Here is a 6210-nt window from a genome sequence, read left to right as displayed (position 1 = left end):
ACTGTCATCCACAACAGAAGTCAAAGACAAATTCTATGATGATCTGGCACCTAGTATCGAAAAAATCCCTGAGAGAGCCACTGTTCATTCTTGGAGACTTTAACGCTAGAGTTGGTGCTGATTACAGTTTTTGGCCCACTTGTCTAGGCCGTTTTGGCATTGGGAAGATGAACAAAAATGGCCAACATTTGCTGGGGTTTTGCTGTTACTATGGTCTTTGTGTCAGCAGCACATTCTTTAATACGAAGCTTCAACGCAGAGTTTCCTGGAGACATCCAAGATCGAAGCATTGGCATCAGCTCAATTTGATCTTCACTAGACACTCTAGCCTTCTTAGTAGTAGATCACATGCAGTTATCAGGATGCTGATTGTGATACTGATCACTCCCTGGTGTGTAGTAGAGTAAAACAGCAGCAATTACAGGAGTGGGAACAAGAAGTGCCAGTGGGAAGTCAGCACATGCGAAACAGAGAAGGGGGAAGGCACTAGAAAAATGGTGAGGAAGGGCTTGAGAAACTATATGTGGAGATGGTTGAAGAATTCTTTTGTGTGGTGATCAAGACAAAGAGCAGAATGGATAGATCCAGAGAAATTCCAGGAAAAGAGAAAATAGAGTGAAAGCTTGGATCAGAGAAATTTGAAGACTGTCACTTCATTTATTTATTTTATTTATTTATTTGATTTTTATCCCGCCCATCTGGTATATCATATACCATATATCACTTCCTGGTTTATTAGAGATACTTACTTTAATAATACTTATGTGGAGACTGATAACTGGCTGAGGTGTTACCCCTTCCCCATCCAAAACAATGTAATTGCAAAAGAAAAAAATTGAATGGGAAAACGTTTCCTTTGGCAAGGGGATCTAGTCATTCGGCCAGGGGTAGCACCACAGAAGATGCACAGGCAGCCGGCAGCCCTTATCAGTGATCTGAGGTTGCCCTCTTTGTGGCTAACTCACATATTCAGGTTCTGATGACAGGGACCAGCAGGAAGGCCAGAGCAGGACAGTGGGGTTTGCCAAATTGCCTGTCTCCCACATATCCCCACAGCTAGAGGTGTCATCAACAGGAATGGATGAGAAACATCCAAGGGTCAAGGTATCCACAGTCCAGCCCAGCCTTAGAAAGTTTCAAAGAATTTCTCCCTCCTGAAGCAAAGAGAGAAACTGTAGCAGGTGGCCATTCCCTGAACAAATGGCATTTAACACTCAGAATACATACTGTGAGCTGCCTAGGCAGCAACATAGCACCACTTTTGGGTGTGCATGTGCTTTCTTTGACCTATCAGTCAAGGCATGACTCAATAAGTGTGAATGTCAACAGTTTTTAAACACCCACAGGTAAGTATGTAAACCAAGCAGTCAGTCAATAAGTGTGCATGAGTGAGCCAGCCAGCCTTGGTTGCCTAATTCATCTCCAAATGAGAATTAACGATCCCCTTCTTCTTTTCCTTCCTTCATGTCATACCTTCTCTTACTTTTCTTAATTTTAAAAAATCTGTTCTGGGTGCCCAGGCAGTGTTTTCTTCCAATCTGATTGCTTGAAAATAAAATGTTATAAATAATAATGTTACCAATAATCACTACATTTTGGGAAAATGGGGGGGGGGGCAGCAATGCTATTTTTGCAAGGTAGCAGTTGTGTGCCACCAAGACGCTTGATGGCATACAATAAATTTAACCCTATAAAACAACAGTGATCTATTTTTGAAAAGTAATGCCATTTAAAGAGAGGTCTAGTAGACCACACTCCACCTAGGAAACATACTAGTAGTGTTGATGGTAAACCATTCCCGAACATTTTTTATACCTTGAAAACACTTGCAGGATCACAATTAAGAAGAAGTGGTGACAGAAGGTAAGAGCTGGAGAGGGGCTTTCATGCTTCAACAAAAGGGGAAAAGACATGAAAGTGGCCATTTTTTTTCATGGTCCTTCATGGATTTCCAAAATAGAGCCTTTTAAACACTAATGATCTGCATTAACAAAAGAATGGTACACAAAAGTTTCTGGGTTGTGTGTTTGTTTGTTTCTCCCTTTCATTTAGTTTTTGTTTTATCCCTTGTCTGTCAAATCGCCTGGGGATTTTCTGAGTATCATGAAGGCTACTCTCAGCAGCCAATCAGAGCATCCAGCAGGAGCAGGAATTTTGAAGCTGTAAAAAGTCCTGGATTGGCTGGAACCTAGTGGGAATACTCTTCCTTTTTTTCACTCATTTCTTCTGGGTCTGTGAGCTCCTGGCACCATCCATCTTGTCCTGCTTGCCTACCTGCTTATGTCTTTATCTTGGATTCTTTTCTTTTCCTCCCTTGATTTCCTGCTGATTTCCTTTGGGATTTATTTGGCTCTTTGATCCTTTCCTTTCTTGGATTATTTCTGCTGCCTGCCTGCTGCAGCACTGAAGTCAAAGAAGAGAAGAAAGGCCTCAGGTGGCATGGGAAAGGAAGCCTCCCTATATTGTAGCCATTTTGCTTTGGTTGTATTTGTTTGCATGTTTGCTTTTCGGGGGGGGGGGAGTTTTTAGTTGTCTTTATTTGCTTGTTTGCTTTTCATGGCTACGGGGAGAGAGGAATTTGCTCTTGTGTGTGTATGTTTTGCTTTTTCCCAGAAAGGGCTTGCCCTATTTGATTGATCTTTTAAAATTGTTCTTTGGTTTATTTACTGTTCATTTATTTTGTTAAATGCCTATACTCTTGTTTTTTTAGGGGAGACTTGTTTTGTGATGGTGGTGGCTGGTTCTGCTATTGCCTGCTTTCGTAACAGACTGATTCTTTGTTGCTTTGCCTCTGATGATGATGATGATTTTGTAGTTTTAATGGATTCTTTAGGGTCTTTTTTGTACCAGGTCCAGAAAACACAAATGGGGAAAAAATGGAACACAATGAGCTGAGACAGGAACCCCTCTGAAAATGGACCCTTTTTCTAAAATATATTTTTTGTAAAATAGCAACAGCAAAAACAACAGTGTGCCATTTTACTTACATGCTAGCTTTTAAAATTACCTAGTAAGGAATAACATGTCACCTGTAAAAAACAAAACAAAACCCCAAAAGCCCTAATGTGTCTCTGTTTTTTTTTTTTTTTTTTTGGTTTGGGTTTTTTTTTTTTTGAGCAAAAATTAATACAAGACCCTGTCATATTTTGGGGGAAACACGGTATGATACTTGCCCAATTCCATCACATCTGTCAGGCAGTCACCAGGTTTGCACTCTCCATCTTTAGACTCAGTTTAACCACATACATCATGGCTTGAAGTATTTGTACAACCTTTTAGGATTCCATGCTTCACTACCCACTTCTTAAGTTTATCACCTGGCCTGATAAGGAGTTCTGGAGAACTTTGAAACTCACACACAGTGACAGAACTGTGGAGAATACTTGTTGTTGTTTACTTGTTAAGTCATGTGACCCCATGGACCAGAGCACGCCAGGCCCTCCTGTCTTCCACGGCCTCCCGGAGTTGGGTCAAATTCATGTCGGTAGCTTCAATGACACTGTCCAGCCATCTCGTCCTCTGCCGTCCCCTTTTCCTCTTGCCTTCACACTTTCCTAACATCAGAGTCCTTTCCAGGCAGTCTTCTCTTCTCATGAGATGGTCAAAGTATTGGAGCCTCAGCTTCAGGATCTGTCCTTCCAGTGAGCACTCAGGGTTGATTTCCTTTACAATGGATAGGTTTGTTCTCCTTGCAGTTCAGGAGATTCTCAAGAGCCTCCTCCAGCACCACAATTCAAAAGCATCAATTCTTCGGCGGTCATCTTTCTTTATGGTCCAGCTCTCACTTCCATACATCACTACAGGGAAAACCATAGCTTTGACTATGCGGACTTTTGCTGGCAAGGTGATGTTGCTGCTTTTTAAGATGTTGTTGAGGTTTGTCATCGCTTTCCTCCCAAGAAGCAGGCGTCTTTTAATTTCGTGGCTGCTATCTCCATCTGCAGTGATCATAAAGCCCAAGAAAGTAAAATCTGTTACTGCTTCCATTTGTTTCCCAGGAGGTGATAGGACCAGTGGCCATGATCTTAGTTTTTTTGATGTTGAACTTCAGACCGTTTTTCGCACTCTCCTCTTTCACCCTCATTACAAGGTTCCTTAATTCCTCCTCACTTTCTGCCATCAGAGTGCTATCATCTGCATGGTTGCAGATGTTGTATCATCTGCATGGTTGTTGATGTTTGTTCCAGCAATCTTAATTCTGGCTTGGGATTCCTGCAGTCCAGCCTTTCACATGTTGCATTCTGCATATAAGTTGAATAAGCAGGGGGACAATATACAGCCTTGTTGTACTCCTTTCCCCATTTTGAACCAATCTGTTGTTCCATATTCAGTTCTAACAGTTGCTTCCTGTCCCATGTATAGGTTTTTCAGGAGATAGATAAGGTGGTCAGGCACTCCCATTTCTTTAAGGAATTGCCAAAGTTTGTTGTAGTCCACACAGTCAAAGGCTTTTGCATAGTCAATGAAGCAGAAGTAGATGTTTTTCTGGAACTCTCTGGCTTTCTCTATAATCCAGTGCATGCTAGCAATTTGGTCTCTAGTTCTTCTGCCCCTTCGGAATCCAGCTTGTACTTCTGGGAGTTCTCGTTCCACATACTGCTGAAGCCTACGCTGGAGGATTTTGAGCATAAGCTTGCTAGCGTGTGAAATGAGTGCAATTGTATGGTAATTGGAGTATTCTTTGGCACTGCCCTTCTTTTGGGATTGGGATGTAGACTGATCTTTTCCAGTCCTCTGGCCACTGTTGAGTTTTCCAAACTTGCTGGCATATTGAATGTAGCACCTTAACAGAGTCATCTTTTAAGATTTTAAATAGTTCAACTGGAATGCCATTACCTCCACTGGCCTTGTTGTTAGACAAGCTTTCTAAGGCCCACTTGACTTCACTCTCCAGGATGTCTGGCTCAAGGTCAGCAACCACATTATCTGGGTTGTCTGGGATATCCAAATCTTTCTGGTATAATTTTGAATTTTACTATGAGAAGCTGATGATTAGAGCCACAATCAGCTCCATGTCTTATTTTTGCTGAAATATAAAGTGAAACACATTATTTAGTTCTTAAGTATGTAGCTGACACACAGAAAAAACATTTTCTCTTAAAAGAGAAAACTTCACCTATCTTTCTCAGCCTTTATCTATGCTATTCTCATGACTGTCACATAGCTGCTCTCAGTCTGTCAGCATTTTCCCACTTGGTTGCAAAAAGCAGGTGGATTTGGTTCTTAGGAGATGTTCCCATAAACATAACGGGAATCTCTGTTTTTATACACTCAATGTGTCTTAAACAAAACATTATGATATTGAAATTTGGCTTTCCTATTGGTAAGCGATGTCAGGTTCTCCAGACAGCTGTGGGTTGAATCAGCTGGGGTATGAACCAGCTACTAGCTGAGAAAGCTCCTAGTCAGGACAACGCCCTCACTTGAAGTAATTTCTTTTGGGCAGTATGTCTTGAATTACTGCTGCAATGCTTTTACATTTTAAATGTTCCATTCATAAATACTACAGAATATTAGATCAATTCACACTCCTTATTATCACCACACTAGATTAAGGAACAATTTATTATTTATTATGAGGCTAAAGCCTTGTAAAATGAACAGTACTTTTGTTTTTCTTTTCTATTTATCAAGAAGCAAACTACTAAAATGACAATCATCTTTTTCTCCTCTTACATTGTTTTGTAAAAGCTTCTTCTGTACAATATATGGTTATTCTCATTTGTTTAACATAGGCCTCCACATCTATTTTGTGTCATTTCTTTATTAATCAACATTATAGGTAAACATAACTCAAGTGGCAAAATAAATGGCAGTCTGGGTTTTTTTTTCTTTGTTATTGCCCACATAACGTAAGCATCATTGTTTACTATCACAAAACTCAATGAACTTGCTTCTGCCATCTTATCTTTTTAGTTCACTTTGTACAACAACAAATCAGTTGTTTTGGTTTTGTTCCCAGCTGTAGTTTTTCAATAATACTTTCACTTTTTTGGCACTTCTCTGAGGCACATTTTAAAAGGATTTTTCATTCTGTAAGGGAACTGTGAGGGATCAGCTTTAGGCTCCTTTCTTTGCTCAAAGAAATCAGGAATGTTTTGTTGTTTGGAAACAGATGTTATATTTATTGGGGTATTCAAGAAATAACCAGTGTCAACAAAATGGTTCCAACGCTTCTCTCCTTCTGATAACAGATCAACCAGGGATTTC

The sequence above is a fragment of the Pogona vitticeps genome, chromosome 3 (assembly GCF_051106095.1).
Source record: "Pogona vitticeps strain Pit_001003342236 chromosome 3, PviZW2.1, whole genome shotgun sequence".
In the NCBI taxonomy this organism is placed as follows: domain Eukaryota; kingdom Metazoa; phylum Chordata; class Lepidosauria; order Squamata; family Agamidae; genus Pogona; species Pogona vitticeps.
Note: the sequence above shows the minus strand (reverse complement) of the source record.